This window comes from Solanum dulcamara, chromosome 9 (genome assembly GCF_947179165.1).
Source record: "Solanum dulcamara chromosome 9, daSolDulc1.2, whole genome shotgun sequence".
Classification (NCBI taxonomy): Eukaryota; Viridiplantae; Streptophyta; class Magnoliopsida; order Solanales; family Solanaceae; genus Solanum; species Solanum dulcamara.
The window spans coordinates 49,694,567-49,713,493 of NC_077245.1; the positions used below are offsets into that span (position 1 = coordinate 49,694,567).

The following is an 18,927-nucleotide window of genomic DNA, read 5'->3' on the forward strand; positions in this document are numbered from 1 at the left end:
ACCCTATGGTTATGCTAGGGTTTCCTATAAAGGCAACCTAACGTATGAATGATTTAACAGAAAGTGTAGATATGGTGCATCACGTTAAATCTGTTGGAGTAGAATCATTCGCGGGTGAATAGAAGAAAATAAATGGTGGATGACATGGGTACACCCTAAAAGAGGGGAAGTGGACAAGAGAGGTGCAAGTGTAAGAGAAAATCAACTGACGCTATCGTATATAAATGGGAATGCTTAAATTTCAAACGAGACCCCATAAGGGATGGACGCGATCATACCCGCACTAATGCACCAGATTCCATCAAAACTCTGAAGTTAAGCGTGCTTGGGTAAGAGTAGCACTGGGATGGGTGACCCCCTGGGAAGTGAAAAAGGGAACGAAACAAGTATGACAAGAAGAGATTGTAAGTGCGTGTTAGTACAATGACACATATAGAACAAAGTAAGCCAAGAGTAGACAAGATTATGACTAAATTAGAACGCACCTCGTGCAAACTTCATAAGAATAACTGTGCAGCCTATGAGCATTGGCTTACTAAGAGTAAGATCAAGTGATTACTCAATAAAAAGAAATTAGTAATAGCAATGTGATTGCCATACTTAGAATCTATTCAAGAAAGGTGTAAGATGGTTCGAGGCAGAACTATTAAGACATAATCGATATTAAGGACAAAAGCCATGGCGGAGCCCTGACCTCGACTAAAGGAGGTAAGCCGCTAGTATAGCGATGTTAAGGCATTTCCTGAATTACTCAAATACCTACACATATTTGTGTAAGAATTACAACATAATATATGGTAATAAAACCGGAAAGAAGATCTGAGTAAAAGTGCAGGATAGTATACCTAAAGTGTTACAAGTTGGATTAAGAGGAGTTGTATAATAACTTAAACGAAGTGGAGCATCAGAGGCTTGGTAGCCTGTTATGGGGGATGGGAATCCCAACTCAGAAATGAAAGGCAATTAAGGTAGGTTATAGTGCAAGCTGACCTCGCACTCTATGAAAGTATAACTTTATATGGGTTATGATAGATAAAGCTGCATATAAGTGGGACCCACCGTCCAATTTGAAGCAATACATTCAGTTTTCACAGATCAATGCTCTGTGAATATATCAACGACCCTCCCAGAATATTCTTCATGGGTGAGGTCCACATGAAAAGGAAAGTTATCCTACGAGGGGCAACCTACTGCCATCCTAGATCGGCAGATTAAAAGGGTTGCGAACTAAGGACATAGCTTGTGTCAAGGTACTATGGCAGAATAAGAATCGTGAAGAAATAACCTGGGAAGCTGAAGAAGACATGAACCACATGTATCCATACCTATTCCCAATGTCTACAGGTAACCCCCACTCCTGGAACTCATATATTAACTACTTGGATGAAAGTAGGTATGATATCGCAATAGAAAGGAATGTCCCTACAGTTTGGATAAAGTCTTAAGGGAAGTTGTATTCAACATTCGGGGACGAATGTTCTAAAGGGGGGAAGGATGTTACACCACACACTTTCGAGCTTGGAATGTCTCTTAAGTTTCTTAGACATTATCATGTAAGCCGGATAAGCCACGACACCATCAAACGACTCTAAGGAAAGGAGAATGCGATACCCCATAGTAGAGAAGGTTGGAAATAGAATCATAAGAATCTAGAAGGAATTGGAGGCCAATTAATGAGTTGAAGGACTCGATTTACCTACGTAAGCTACTAATTTAGAAGTCTTATACACTTGAGTTGCTTAAGGACATACCAAGCTTACGTAGCATGGATTACATAGGCTCCTAAAATAAGATGAGATTACGAACTAATGAGGAAGGAGAAAAGACGACACGTGGCAACCAATAGAGGGGTGACACGTGGAAGAACCCCAAGCAAGCAGGTGACCCACCTGCTTGGGGTCAAGTAGGTTACCCACTACTTGGGGGAGGTGGACCCCACTTCCACGTGGCAGCCCTTAGTCGGAAGCATGATACAGTGGCCAATCATGGCAATCATGGCTTGACACGTGTCAACCTAAGGGGATGACACATGTCACCTCCAAGGAGGACCTTATATACATGCTAAATGACTCATAAGTTCAGTTCCTTATCCAAAAATCTTCAGCAAAGGAAGTCAAAAACAAACCCTAGAACAAGAGAGAAAAACGTGACGGCTTGAAGGAGAAAAATAGGTAAGTCCCAATTTCGCTCTGTAAATTAATTATATAGCATATACCACGATGATATGTAGGTATTATAAGTATAAAAGCATGACTTGGTGCAGCCAAAACGGACAGCAAACAGTCCACACAGTTTCAGCGCAACTAAAGAAGTTCCGAGGCGAGTTTTGGCGAGTTTTGGCCAATTTTGGGTAAGGTAAGACTTATCCTTTAAATTTGGACTTTATGGGGTTTTTATGTAGGGTATTATATACCTTTTATACTGCTGTAAGTATAAAAAATGTTGTGGAAATGCTCGATGATAGAAAGAATCAAAATTAAAGTCGTCGTAGTTAAATTGTAGTCGAAATGGGGTGTTGTGCATGTGGGGTGCTGCTGCAGGTGTGTGGTGATATGTTGCAGGGCCTAAATTTATTTTAAAAGGGGTGTGGGTGCTTCTGTTTTCAGCCACACGACCCCCCATTTCGTATAATTAAATGTTTTGCGAAACAAAGATTAGAAACCCTATTTTGGTATTACAATTTTCAGCAAGTTGGTGGAGTTTATATTGTGTAATGTTGCCATGTTTTAATTGTATATGAGCTGAAGGTTGTTGTTTTTTGTTGGCTGTAGTAATTAGGTATGTAATTGGGAATTTGGATAGGGCATATTATAGGAGAGATGCTGCCCAATTTCCGGTAACTCTTTAAATGAGTTAAGGAACTAGTCGAAGAGGCGAGCGAGGAAATGAGTTATGTGAATACTAAGGTGCAACCGAAGGCGCTGAAAAGTTTAAGGTTGTTGATACTCGCCTTGCTTCCATGTTAAATAGGTTTGGAGGACAACGACGTGGACGTGATTAAGAGAAGTCCATATGAGGTATGTGAAGCTTTCTTTTGGCGTGTTTTTGAAATAAGTATGTAGAGCTATCTTTCTTTTCTTCTGGCATGTCTTAGATGTAAGTTATGAAAGATATGTATGTGATATTTGGGATTCAATCCATTCATAATGCCCTGAATATAAGTCAAAACTCTCATTTACTTCTTGATGTTAGAAATCCTGCAATAGCTGAGTTGTTGTCTTTAAGTCTTCTATGTGATAAAAATTAGTACATGTAAAGCCTATCTCTTATTTCCTTTAGAATGACTTAATTTTAAGTGAAATGATATATGATATGGGTTTAGAGGTAATTCCAATTATGAGCTCTGAGTGTAACTCGTGACTTGTAGTCACTTCTGAACATTAAGAGTCTAAAAGTAGTCAAACTACTATTCTCGAGCCTGCTATATAATGAATAGTAAATGGATGTACCAACTCCTCTTTTTAAAGGCTCTGAAATGATAAATGCCTCTGATTGCATAAGTTGAGTTTTTGACTACATAAATTGTGTTTCTGATTGCATAGACTATACTTTTGATTGCATAAATTGTGTGGCATTATCTTGATGCATTTTTGTGATCCCTGAGGCCCCAACTAATGTAAGCCCTAATGACATCTAAAGGGGTACCACGAATAATTACTCCCCTGGTCTTCAGGTGACGGTTCACTTGACTGTTTCATCGAGTCTCAAATAATGACTTAGTTGCATATGGTTTTTCACTACTCTACTCGTGCATACTGTAACCCATCCTTTCTCGAGTTCCACGATGGGCCGGGAACGTTATCGTGCACAGTTTTACTACTTTTTTCACCGCGTCCCGGGCCGAATATGTACAGTTCCATGCACGAGGAGATGATTCCGTACGTGAGGTATGATATATGTTATATGTTATGACGATACGATTATTCACCAAGTCCCGGGTCGACTATAATATGATGGTATATGTGGCGAAATAAGGAAGGAACACCGAGTCTCTCCTTAGAGGGACGGATACAGTATGTATATTATGATGGTACGCTATAGATATACAGTACTCCATTCACCGAGTCCCTCACTAAAGGGACAGATACTTTATGTAGGCATGCATATGAGATTAGAGTGATACATTTGTGACCCCGAGCCCCGTAGTGAACCGGATGTAATACGATTACATACATGATAAGATTATAGCGTATACAATGATATGATGAAGTAAAATACATGATGATACGATGACATATGAATATGAGGAAATGATTATGACACCAAGTTCACTAGAGGGCTGGGCACAACATATGATGATGTATATGATTACGTGTCTTAAGGTGTAGGTAGAGAAAATTGTTAAATTATTATACTTATCCCCTGCATCCCAATTTCAATTATGGTCTCAGTTATGATGTGTTATGCTTTACATACTCAATACATATATCGTACTGACCCTCTTTTCTCGGGGGGCTGTATTTCATGCCTGTAGGTACAAATGCTCATTTTGGAGATCCACCAGCTTAGGAGTTTCTCTTAGCTATGTTGAAAGTGATTCATTATTCTGGAGGCTAATTTTTGATACTGGTCATTTGATGTATATATTTATTTATGAAGGGGTACGATGGGGGCCCTGTCTCGCCATTTGATGCAGTTATTACTCTTAGAGGTCTGTAGACATGTGTGTGTGGGTTATTTATAAGTTCATTTCAATTGTGCTCATACGACTTATTGCAAATGTTTTCGTGGTATGGCAGCCTCGTCAGCTCGTGTGCCCTTTCCTGTTATGATATAGGTGAATGAGGCTACAGGTTTATGGAAAAACATTTTGACCCATTGGAGTTGTGTTATCACATCACACACGATTCAACTTAAGTGTAGCTGATAGGTACGTATACGGCGGTCCAGGTCTGACCCCAGTCGCGGCCTACGAGGTTCGGTCGTGGTAATTTAGATATAGCTCATGTTCATATTTATACTGAGTTTACCTTGGCAAATAGCCTCTCTTTTCTCGATAAGAGAGTTACATCGAATTCCATGTTATAGCTTACATGGTCTTAAATATCGGTTAACTTTAATATCTACATATGTATATGCTCCTTCTTATAAGTCCTTTAATGATGTTTTATGATGCATTGACCATATTGAATATTTTCAATCTTTATTTCACATTTTCAAGATATTTGGTCATGCATCACATGTTCATATTGATTATGTCTGATTAGTTTTGTTCATGCATGTTTATCACATACTTAGTACATTCTATGTACTAACGCATATTTTGCCTACATTGTATCATAATGTAGGATCTATCGATCATGCTACGCATCTCGCTTGTGGCTAGATTTTAGAGTTTGCTATCTTCTTGTTGGTGAGTCCTCATGTTTCGAGGACACAACATTTATGATTTCCTTTGGGTTTCTTGTGAATTTCATTTCTTATGTTTGGTGATATAGGAACTTGTCCTATGTCCCATCTAGACTAGTAGAAGCATATTAGATTATTATGTCTATATTGTCCCGTTTATTTAGAGATTTATCTTGATTTCTCTTAAATCGAGATTTCTATGTGAAGACTTTTATTCCGCATTCATGATTATCTCTTGATGTTGTCTTACTTACCTTATGTATGCTCATGTATAGTATGCTAAGAGGCTTGGTTAGGGTCTCTCGGGTCATGATAAACTTGGTATCAGAGCTAGAGGTCTTAAGGTGTCCTAGGGAGTCTAACATGCTGTGTCAAGTAGAATCTTGTTCATGGGTGTGAAGCGTACTGCCTCTATGAATGAGAGGCTATGAGTCATTGTAGGAAGTTCCATTTCTTTCATTATTCATATATCGTGCGATAGAGTTGAACTCTAAAGTTTTCCCTCCGAATGCTTTCTCTTTGCAATTATAGAATTATACCTCTATGAAGAGCTCCCGTGAGAAGGAACTTAGAGGAAGAGCAACAAGCTCTAAACGATCCCTTCGCTGAACAAGTGACTCATGCAGAAGCTATAACGGTATAAGATAATACGGAGGTGATTGCTCTCGTGAACCCAAATATGGGTACGACGACTATCCTAGTTCGTGATATCACTCACATGCACCCTCTTGAGTTCCATGGGTTTAAGGTGGATGAGAAACCTTAAGAGTTTATTGAGGGTATTTGCTAGATCGTGGAAATCATAGGAATTGGTCTGGTGGAGAAGGAGGACTTGGCAGCATATCAATTTAAGGGAGTTTCTCAGATTTGGTATGAACAATGGAATTCTAAAAGGGATAGAGATATGGGTCTGGTGGATTGGGAAGAGTTCAAGGGTGCTTTTCTTGACTATTTCTTTCTATTGGAGTTGAGTGAAGCTAATATCTAAGAATTCATCAAATTGAGGCAAGGTACTACGAGTGTAAGAGTATTCCCTAGAGTTCACTCAATTGTTGAAATATGCTTCCTTCATGGTTGCCGATTTTAGAGCTCGTATGAGCAAATTTTTCTCAGGTGTGTCGAACTTGGTGGTCAAATAATGTAAAACTACCATGTTGATCAAGGAGATGAACATCTTAAGGCTCATGACACTCTTCGAATAGATTGAGGAAGAGAATTTGAAAGAGAGAGCTAGGGAGTCCAAGAAGGCTCGGACAGATGGTGGTGAGTATTCTCATGGTAAATCCGGTTATAGTGGTCTCTCAAAATTTCACCCAAAATTCTTCAGCTAAAATTCTTTTACCACCCTGGCTCATAAATATAGGGTGCCTAACCCTAATCCTCAAGGAAGATTTTCTTTTGGCCAAACTATCCCCTCATGCAAGAAGTATGGGAAGAGGCATCAAGGAGAGTGTTTGGAAGGATTGGGTACTTACTTTGGTTGTGGTAAGATGGGTCACCAGGTAAAAGGATTTTCCTTCGAGTTCTACTAGAGGTGGAGGTGGTCGACCCTAGACCCAAACTCAAACTACTTTAGATCATCTGGCTCAGGATGGTACTACTTCAGTTTTGGGTGGTGGTCAGCTCCAAAATATATTTTATGCATTATAGACTCGTGAGGAGTTGCAGGATTCTCTCAATGTGGTGAAGAGTATGTTAAAATTCTTCGAGTTTGAAGTTTATGCATTGTTAAATTTGAGTCCTACTCTTTTATTTGTTACTCCATATCTTTCTATGAAATGTGATGTTAGTCCTGAGATATTGTTAGAGCCTTTTTTGGTCTACACTCCTGTTGGTAATTCAGTTTTGGCTAAAAGAGTCTATAGAAATTATCCAGTCACAATTTTTCATAAAATCACCTCAAATGACATTATAGAGCTTAATATGACCGATTTTGATGTTATTCTTGGTATAAATTAACTTCACACATGTTATGCTTCTATATGTAATAGAACCCACGTGGTTAAGTTTCAATTTCCTAATGTGACACTCCTAGAATGAAAATGTAGTAATTCCGTGTTTAAGGGTCAATTCATCTCGTTTCACAAGGCTCGAAAAATAATTTCTAAGGGTTGTATTTATCATCTAGTACGGGTTAGAGATACAAATTCTGAGACTCTTACTCTTGAGTCAGTATCGGTTGTTAATGAGTTTCTGGTAGTGTTTCCTGACGATCTTCTAGGTATCTCTCTCGAAAGGGAGATAGGCTTCGGTCTTGATATTCTTTTCGATACCCAGCCTATCTCTATTCTTACTTACCGAATGGCTCTAGCAGAAATTAAAGAGATAAAGGATACAATATCATGTTCTATTTTAACTTAGATAAATTTTGAGTACCCAGAGGAAAGTTGAGGAGAGTAGACCGCTAGTGGGACACAAGGGTATTCTATGACCTGTAGAAGTTCCTACGAGTCATAGGGATGGATCGTAGGAACCCTTGATAGTTAGTCAAATCTGAGTTACTAAGGATCCGTTCTACAAACCATTATTACAAGCCATCAAAAGTATTATGACCCATAGGGTCAACTTATAACACCTGTGACACATTCTAGTAGCTACTGGAATGTGCACTGAGTTCCACGACTGGGTTCTACAACCTGTAAGAGTTTCTACAGATTGTAGGATTGTTTGTAGCCCTTAGTTACTAATCATATAGTATAACCTATGAGTGGACTACTATGAATCATCCTATGGTCTAAGACCTGTTGAAGTTGGTTGTAAACCCAGCTAGCACAATTCCAGAATGTCCAAGTTATGGACCATAGATCATACGACTCACCTTCTACGGTACGTAGAAACTCATACAGTCCATAGGTGGCCAGAGATACTTTTAAATGAGGGCTGACTTATCTTTTCCCCAGTATTACCAAACTAAACCCAGGATATTTTGGGACTAATATTAGTCCCTTATCAGTACCCAATGGTTTTTTTTCTCACATTAACACTTATAATATTTTTAGAGCAAGAATTGGAGAGAAGGAGATGAGCTAGGGTTCAAGCATTTCAAGAGATTTCTTTGAGTTTTATCTAGATCATTGATCTTCCAGGTATGTAAGGCTATCATAACATTTGACTAAGTTCGTCCTCATGCCCTCCTACATCTTCATTTAGTAAAGTTAAGTTTGAGTTTAAGATTCGATTCCAATAAATCAAATTCTTAAGTTATCTATATAAATTCTATTGAGTTCTTGTATATATTTAGATTATTTTCACGAGATTGAGTTCTTGATATGTTTGTTCATGTTTGCAATCACATGAACCCTAGTTGAGTTTTTGCATTGATTATTCTATGCATTATTTTGAGTTTAAAGAATTATTAGGTTTGAGAAGTCTCTTAATTATTATTTTGAGCCTGAGTATGATTGAGTATAAATGAGTTGAGCATTTATACATTTAAAAATCTATTTTTGAGTTTGAGATGAGAAGTTAAATTATGCTTTTAAATGCATTCCTTGAGTTGAGATTATAACTACTTTTAAAGAGAATAGATGAGTTGACAAGAGTTGAGTTTTGAGTTAAGTCCAAAAGAGACTAAATGAGTTGATTGAGTTAATACACTCATTTGAGATATGAGCATAGTAAATGTATTTAGGGAGTAATATTGAGCACCAATTTCGGTAATATTATAGAATAACTCAAACCTATAAACTATGTGGTCAGCGTAGGATAGGATCGTACCATTGATTTGGGCGACTCCTCATAGTTCAAAAATAGGACTTTTATTAGATCCATGAGATGAGTTGCGTCCCTTACCCTTACAAGGTATTAAATTCTTTGTATCATCATATAACTTATAAGTGATGGTTGTCGGTTAGAGAAATTCTCCAAGAATTAAAATATTATTTTCATACTAAGTTATATTTGTGATTTCATATCTTTTAAAACATTGTCTATTTATATATATATATATTGTATGCTGTATTGACTTGTGTTAAGTATCTTGAGTTGAACATTCTTTGAGTAAGTTTCTTTTCATCCATTTTACATACCGTACATTTCATGTACTGACACTATTTGGCACTGTATCTTTTCATGGTATAGACATGGGTCGACTCAGATTTTGGTGAGATCTCTTTGCATTCAGAGGCGCCCGTGAGCCTTTATTTTTCAGTCATTTGTTACTAGTATATGAGATAGACATGGGCCTATCCTGGTACTTATTTCAGAGTCAGTATTTAGAGACTTCATAGACTAGTCACACAGAGTTGAGTTTATTTAGTTTTATTCATTGAGTTATGTTTTGAAAACATTGAGTTGTATCTCATATATATTTGAGCATTGGGTTTTAAATTGAGATTTATTAAGCTTGAATATACGTATTTTGGACATATGAGTACTTTTTATGAGTTAAGTTTCCACTTAGTGAGTTGGTCAGGCCAAGGGTTCGCTTGGGAACAAATAATGGTTTCTGAGTGCTTGCCATGCCTAGGGTATAGACTCGGGACGTGAAAAAGGATCTATTAAAAGATTTGTTGGATAAGGGGTTTATTAGATAAAGTATCTCTCTATGGGGCAATCCGATGCTATTTGTTAGGAAGAAGGATGGTTCTCTTTGCATATGTATTAACTATCGGTAGTTGAACAAAGTGACAATTAAGAATAAGTATCCTATTATAAGGATTGATGACTTAATCGATCAACTTCAAGGATCGAGTTATTTCTCAAAGATCGATCTTCGGTCGGGTTATTATCAAATTCGAGTGAGGGAATGTGACACATCGAAGACGACCCTGTTACACCCCACACTCTCGAGTTTGGAATGTCTCTTAAGTTTCTTGGAAGTTATCAAGTGAGTTGGGTAATCTACTACGCTATCAAACAACTCTAAGGAAAGAAGAATGCAATAACCCGTGAGAGGGAAGGTTGAACATAGGGTCGTAAGAATCCAGAAGAAGTTGGACGCCAAGTAATGAGTCGTAGGACTCAATTTACCTACGTAAGACACCTACTTAGAAGTATGGCATACTTAAACCACTTGAGCACATATCAAGCTTACATATCAAGGATTACACGGGTTCTTAAAACAAAACGAAATTATGAATACACGGGAAAGAAAAAATTGACACGTGGCAGCCTAGGAAGGTGACACGTGGAAGCAACTCAAGCAGGCAAGTGACCCACCTACTTGGGGTCAAGTAGGTGACCCACCTGCTTGGGGGAGGTGGACCCCACTGCCACGTGATAGCCCCTAATTGGCAGCATGTATGTGTTGGCCCAATAATGGTTGGACACGTGATGCCCTTAGGAGATGACACGTGTCACACCCTAAGGCAACATATATCAACATGTATTGTGTCTAAGGGTTCATTTTTATCCAAAACATCAGCCATAGAAGAAGAAAAAAAACGTGAAGGAAAAAAAACAAGGCAACTATGGTTTTGAAGAAGTAAAGGTAAATTCTTCAGTTTTTCTCCGTGAATTAATTATCTATGGTGTTTCTCAAGCAACTAAAGATTTATATATGTATCTTATGATGCCTAAGGAACCATTTCTTCATCTTTACACTTGGAAGGAATGAGAGAAAGCTGAAAGGAAACCTAGAGGGCCAAGAGAGAGGGCTATGGGTTGGGGCTGCCAAGGTAAGACTCCGAGTTTCGTTCAGTGAATTAGTTAATTTAGGTGTCCCAAGGATATATAATGGTGTTTTATAACATAAAATTTCAATTTGGGACAGCGGAGAAGTGACACAAACAGCCCGCTCAATTTCAGCACGTTTGGAGAAGTTCTGAGTTGCAATTTGGCAGTTTTGGCCAATTTCGGGTAAGGTAAGGTTTCTCCTTCCAATTTGGACTTTATGGTGTTTTTATGGAGTGTATTATACTCATTTTTTGTGGCTGTAAACGTAAAAATGGTATAGGAATGCTTGACGTTGGAGACAATCCAAATTATAGTCGCTATAGTTAAATTGTCGTTGAGGTGAAGTATTGTGCTTGTGGTGTGCTGTTGCAGGTGTGTGGGGGTGTGTTGTAGGGCCTAAATTTATTATAAAATGGGTGTGTGTGCTTCTGGTTTCATCCATGCGACCCCTTGTTTCGTATAATTAAAGGCGTTGCGAAATAAAGTCTAGAAACCCTATTTTGGTATTGTAGTTTTGAGCGAGTCATTTGGAGTTTGTGTTGTATATTGTTGGTATGAATTGCTTAAAAATATTCTGCAGGTTATTGTTGTTGGTTGGCTGTAGGTATTAGGGGTGTAATTGGAAATTCGTATAGGGCATGTTATAGGGGAGGTGCTGCCCAATTTTCGTTAACGCCTTAACTAATTAAAGACCTAGTCGAGGAGACGAACAAGGACATAGGTTCCATGACTACTAAGGTACAACTGAAGGCGATGAAAAGTTTAAGGTTGTTGATACTCGCATTGCTTCCATGTTAAATAGGTTTGGAGGACGATGTCATGGACGTGATTAAGAGAAGTCCATACGAGGTATGTGAAGCTTTCTCTTGACATGTTTTTGGAATAAGTATGTAAAGCTGTCTTTCTTCCCTTTTGGCATGTATTAACCTTAAGTAAATGGTATGTGAAATAAGGGGATAATTCCATTCCCAGAACTTCAAGTACGCCTCATAACCCCTATCCATTGCTTAGTATTGGAACTTCTGTAAGAATTGAGTATTGCTTGTTAAGGCTTCTACGTGTCAAAAAGTAGTGTGTGGAAAATTATCTCTCCCTTCTCTTGATATGTACTTGGTATGAAAATGAGACTATGATGCCATAGTTGTTCACCGAGCCCCAGGATGGGCCGGATATGAAATATGTATAGGATGACCCCATGAAGGGAGGTACATACTATGTAGAGCTTACTCTCTTTCTTTTCTGGCATGTCTTAGTTGTAAGTGAAATATGATACGAGCTCTGGGGTAACTCCATTCTTAAACATCTCCTATTTACTTTTGAATATCGAACTCTTGTAATAGTTGAACTAGTTCCCTGGAAACTTTTATGTATTAAGGAGATAATGAATATACAGGCTCCAAGTCTTAAAGACTACATGACACCAAGTGTTTTGATTCCATAAATGATTTTTCCCTATGTTAATACATGTCTAGGGTCCCCAAGATTACAATTGAGACAGCCCATAATGACATTTAGAGGACACTCGAGATGAGTACACCACTACTCGGGTCCTCAGGCAAAAGATTAACTTTCTTATTCTGTTGAGTCTCCGATATGATTTAAATTACATATAGTTACTCACTACTCTATTCGTGTATACTGTAACACTTCTTTGTCGAGTCTCGAGCCGGTTATCAGATTCGTGCAATTCACTGCATTGTCCACTGCCCCTCGTTAGAGGGATAGGTTACATATGTATATATATGATGATGTATTGTAATAAGGTGGTGATGGCATGGGGCCTATGATGGTTTTATAGATGTATTCACCGGATCTGTGGTAGGGCCGACTATATGGTATAATTTGAACATATATGCTTTTGTAATTCACAGAGTACAGGTACAGGTTTCTGATTTGATATTTTATCCCCTGCTTGTCTATTTTAGATATGCTTCCAATTGTGCTATGTTATATTTTACATACTCAGTACATATGTCGTACTGACCCCCTTCCTTTGGGGGGCTGTGTTTTATGCCCGCAGGTACAAATACGAGTTTTGGGAGTCCGTCAGCTTAGAATTCTACTCAGATCAGCTGGAAAAGGCTCCATTGTATTAGAGCCTGGGTTTTTGGTACTGGCCACTGACGTATAAAATTGTTTTGTCTATTCAGGGGTATGGTAGAGGCCTTGTCCCTCCATATATTGTTGTTAATATTTTAGAGGTTTACAGACATGTATATGTGAGTTGTGTATGTCAGTTTGATTCAGTTGGGTCTAAATGATGTGTGATATATGTTATTATGTTATGACAGCCTTGTCGGCTTACGTGCTCTTTCATGAGGTAATACAAATGAAAGAGGCTACAGGTTTATAAAAATGTTATCGCCCAATAGGGCTGTGATGCATAGTGTTGTGTTGTTTGTAGTCCGGTTAGACTACACTTGATTTATATTCATTGCATGTCTATAGTTCGACTTGACCACAGCTGATAGATATGTATACGGGGGTCCGGGTCAGACCCTAGTCGCGGCCTACGGGGTTGGGTCATGACAGAAGTGGTATCAGAGCAGTTTGTCCTTGGATTGTCTGCAGACCGTGTCTAGTAAAGTCTTGATTATCGATGTGTTGCACGCCACATCTATAATTGGCCTAGACCCTTGTATCCTTCTGATATTCAAAGTTTCCTAGTTTTAATCGGTTCTTATAGATGGTTTGTGGAAGTATTCTCTTCCATTACATCGCTCCTGACTACTATAACTAAAAATAAGGTAAAATTTCAATGGTCTGAAGCATGTGAGAAGAGCTTCTTAAAGTTGAAAGATAAACTTACTTTCTCTATAGTGTTGAATTTATCAAAAAGGTTTGATAGGTTTGTTGTATGTGATGATTCCGTCATGACCAGACTTAGGTCCTAGTCGTAATACGGTGATCGAAACCCCAAAAGGCTCCAATCAAGCCTCTTAACATATCATAAAGCATATATATGGTAATGTAAGTGCAGAAATAACAGAAAAAGGGTCTAAATCATGAATCATAAAGAGTAAGAGAATGTGACAACATAGACTCTAAACATATGTCCAACAAGTGCTTCTACTATATGAAAATGATGGGGTTTAAGACATGTCCCTAGCTCACCCTCAACATGAAAGAAATAAGTGTCTTTTGATAGAAGAAACAAGAAACTCATAAGTAGTCCCCGGTAGATAAGGACTCACCAAACACTTCGTCGATAGAAAACTCTACTATCCACGTATGATAGGAGCGTGATCCTCAACCCCTACATAATGAGACAATGTAGGCAACCAATATGAATTAGTACTTTGAATGTAATAAGTATGAAGGCATGACATGCAATGTAAATAATAAGATGCAATGATCAAGTGAAGTACATGGTAAGAAGAGATAAGTAAAGTCATGAAAGAATCATAATGATCAAAGTATTTGAGAAGCATAGTTGAAATCATGAAAGTACATAAGAGGTAATACATATATGGGATAGAACCATAACCGACAATAATACCATATGAGCTATAACATGGAACCTCATGTCTCCCCATACAATGAAAGAAAGGGGAATCTACTTGCCAAGGTAGACTCTACCCTGCTAGGTGGGCCATGTAGATATGCTATATGTGGATCCAATAGATAAGCCATTAAGGCAACCTATAGTGGCACGTAGTTTAAGATATTTGAGGATACTACTAAGGCTTGGTAGGGCCTCCACCTCAAGTCCGCTCGGTGCTAAGTCAAATCCCATAGAATACATAACATAGTAAACATAACATATATCATAACTTGTTCATAAACTTCATAATTCATAGAATAGATCATTTCATAAAATAATTGCAACGTGAGTATTAGCCTTCCAACATTATAAATCATACTTGTATAATCCATACAATTAGGTCCTAAGTCACCACATAGGTCCCTAAGTCACCTTTCTTCATAACTTGGATAAAATTCATATCTTGAACATACGTATAATTCATGATCATAATTCATACTTGAATTTAGAGTAAGACTCATATACATAGTCAATTTGAATGAAAATCATGATAATACCTTGAAATCATTGGATTTATAACCATACTTCATAATATCATCATAGAAAATAGGCTTCATGCATCGGCAATCATAATTCAACTTAAAATCATGCAATTCACGTGGGAACATACTTATAATGATCATATATAGTGATTAAAAACATAATTTAAACAACCCAATGCAATTCATAAAACTAGGGTTACAAACCCAATTGAAATTAATGAGATTTTGAATTGAAACCTTGGGACTCCATGGGTGAAAGGAACCCATGGATCAATCCCTACATACCTTGACCTTAGAATTAAAAAGGAGACTTGTTATTAAAGAAACCCTAGCAAAACTTGATGAAGAAGATGAATCCTTGAATGAACCTTGACAGAGGTCTTAAATTTTATTCGGAATTAATGGGGAAAAGAATAGGTTTAGGAGTATTTAGTACAATTTTGTAGTGAATCTAGTCCCAAAAATGTTTACATACATTAATAAAAGAATAATAAAAGGACCGAATTACCCATCATTAAAACTTTAACTGGGACGACCATGGAGGACCCATCATAGTCTGTGATGCTCATCACGGCATGTGGTTGTGTCTGTGATGTTGGACTTGGGATTTGAAATTATGAAGTTGTAGGGGAATGTTTCAGAACTTCCTCCACAGAACCCTTCACGATTCATGGAGTGCATTACAGGATGTGAAGAGTAGGCGTGGTGCAGGCCCTACAAGAGTGACCATCACCGGGCTCACTACTGTTCATAAACATCTTCACGGCCCGTGGTGGCCAATCGTGGTCCTAGCCTTGGGATCATGGTCTGAGGTCTCAGGGGAGGGGTCACCACGGAGGACTTCACGGCCCGTGGTGCTCACCCTGGTCCGTGGTGCCCGGTCGTGGACCTCACCCTACAGGGGTGAACCTCTGGGTCACCACCATGGTGGATCACCATGAGGTGTGGTGTTTACCACAATTCGTGATGGCCTCTGTGGACATCACTTGGTTCTAAAATTGCAGTTTTTTTTTTTAAATTCCATGTTTTGGTCCTAGTTTTTTGACTTTCCAAATTTTGGGGTCTTACAATATATCCCTCTTGGGAACATTTGTCATCAAATGGGACTCAAGTTAGCATGAATGGAATAGGAAAGGAACATAACAACCCAACATGAATGCAAATCATCACAATAATGCACAAAAACATAAAATCCTTAATCTTAAGCAAAAATATGACTTTAAAACTCATTTTATGAACGTGAATGCAAATGAAATCATGAAACAACTGAAATGCATGATTTGGCCTGGTTGGATCATGAAGGAGCTAAATACCTCAACTAGGAACAAAAGAAAAGAGATGAGGATATCGGCACATCATATCAGATTTGGCCTCCCATGTAGCACCCTCAACCTCTTGATTCCTCCATAATACTTTAACTGAACCTATTTCTTTGTTTCTCAACTTTCTAACTTGCCGGTCTAAAATCTCAACAAGAACCTCTTCATAAGAAAGACCCTCTTAACCTCAATGCTGTCTAATGGCAAAATCAAGCTAGGATCACCAACAAACTTCCTCAATAATGACACATGGAACATTGGATGTACTGATGCCAAATCTGAAGGCAAATCCAACTTATAAGCCACTTTACCAATTCAACTCAAAATCTAATATGGGCCCACATAGCGAGGACTTAGATTTCTTTTCTTAGCAAAATGCATCACACCCTTTATGGGTGAAATTCTCACGTAAACTCAACCATTAATTTCAAATTCAAGTTCCTTTCTCCTCACATCTGAATAGGACTTTTGTCGGCTCTGGGCCAATTTCAATCTTTCTCTAATGAGTCTAACTTTCTCCATAGCCTCAAATACCAATTCAGGTCCTATCAAATCAACTTCACCTACCTCAAACTAACTGATATGAGATCTACCAAGCCTACTATACAAAGCCTCAAATGGAGCCATCTCAATCCAAGAGTGATAACTAATATTATAAGCAAACTCTATTAACGACAAATGGTCATCCCAATTTCCTTTAAAATTAATCACGCATGCTCTCAATATATCTTCTAAGGTATGAATGGTACGTTTGGCCTGACTATCCATGCTATGAGTGAAAAGCTATACTAAGCTTCACTTGGGTACCTAGACTATTACATCCCATACTCTGGTACCTTGGAATGCTTAGTAAGCCTCTTAAGCTTCTGAGAAGGCTCTTAAGTTTCTTATAAGTCGTCATGTGAGTCGGATAATCTATAACGCTATCAAATAATCCTAAGAAAAGGAGAAGGAGATACTCCATAAGAGAGAAGATTGGAAATAGGGTTACAAGAATCTGAAAGAAGTTGGAGGCTAAGTAGTGAGTCGTAGGACTCGACGTACTTGTGAAAGCTATTACTTGGGACATTTTGCATACTAATCTACTTGAGTACACATCGAGCTTAAGTAGCAAGGAACACATAGGCTCTTAAAGTGAGATGAGATTACGAAACTACGGAAGAGAAATAAGGAGACGATACACCTACTTGAAGCAAGAAGGTGATACACCTACTTAAAACAAGTAGGTGACTCACCTACTTGGGGTGGACCCCACGCTGCCATGTGGCAGCTTTGGGTTGGAAGTTCGGATAAGGTAGCACCCTAAGGGGCTGCCACGTGTCACCTCTAGGAGGGCTTCCATATGTCAGCTCCTAAGCCAATGTATACATATGTATTACATATCTTGTAATTTAGTTCCTTATCCAAAACAAACTTCAGAAAAGCTTAGAAACAAAAACCCTAAAGCTAAGGAGAAAAGGGTGACGGCTGGGAGGGAAACAAAAAGGGTAAGACCCGATTTCATTCCGTGAACTAATTATTCAAGGTGACCCATGGCTACATGATAGTTTTTAATAGATTAAATTACTATTTTGGGCAGCAAAGAAGTGACATGAACAGTCGGCAACTTTCAGCATGTTAAGGAGTTTCCAAAGTTAAATTTCAGCAAGTTTGGGAAGCCGTTTGTTAAGGTATGTCTTGGTTAACTTCTCCCACGTTTTGTTAAGGGTTTGTAAATTATATGAGGGTTTTAATAATGAAAAATAATGGATTGGATCATCACCAAATGGATAACAAGCAATCCGCGCGATTTCAGCAAATTTGAAGAGTTTCTGAGGCGCGATTTGGCGAGTTTGGGCCAATTTTGGGTAAGGTAAGGTATTTTATTTCAATTTGAAGTTTATGGTGGTGTTATAGGGTCTATTACGCATATTTTATGTTGTGGAAGTGTAAAAATGTCATTGAAATATTTAACGTTTGAAGCAAGCTAAATTGGAGTCGCTATAGTTAAATTATAGTCGAAGCAAGGTGTTGTGCTTATGGTGTGCTTCTGCAGGTGTGTGGTGGTGTGTTTCAGGCCTAAAAGTATTCTAAAATAGGTTTTGGAGCTTCTGGTTTCATCCACATGACCCCCTATTTCATACAATTAAAGGTTTTGCGAAAGAAAGACTAGAAACACTATTTTGGTATCGTAATTTTCAGCAAGTTGTTTGGAGCTTATGTTGTATAGTGTTGCCATGTTTTGCTTGTATATATGCTACAAGTTATGGTTTCTGGTTGGCTGTAGTTATTGGGGATGTAATTGGAAATTCGTATAGGGCATGTTATAGGGGAGGTGCTGCCCGATTTCCGTTAACTCCTTAGCTAACTAAGAAACTAGTAATGAACTAGTATGAGGAAATGGATAAGGGATTGGTTCTTATCGGTAATTGGTGGTAGAATTATAAGCTGGGAAATCGAAGGTCACTAACCTTAGAATTACTTTCATGTTAAATAGGTTCAAGAGACAACGAGGTGAACGTATTAAGAGTAATCCGTAAGAGGTATGTAAAGCTAACGTTTCCTTCTTTTGGCATATTTTTGGCATAAATATGTAAGGCTTATACTTCCCTTTGGCATGTTTTGACATAAGTATGTA

General features: G+C 38.2%; 1 pseudogene; it reads left to right on the top strand.

Moving 5' to 3' along the window:
- Positions 1–264: 264 nt before the first annotated feature.
- Positions 265–384, top strand: LOC129904862 (5S ribosomal RNA; annotated as a pseudogene).
- The last annotated feature ends 18,543 nt before the right edge of the window (positions 385–18,927 follow it).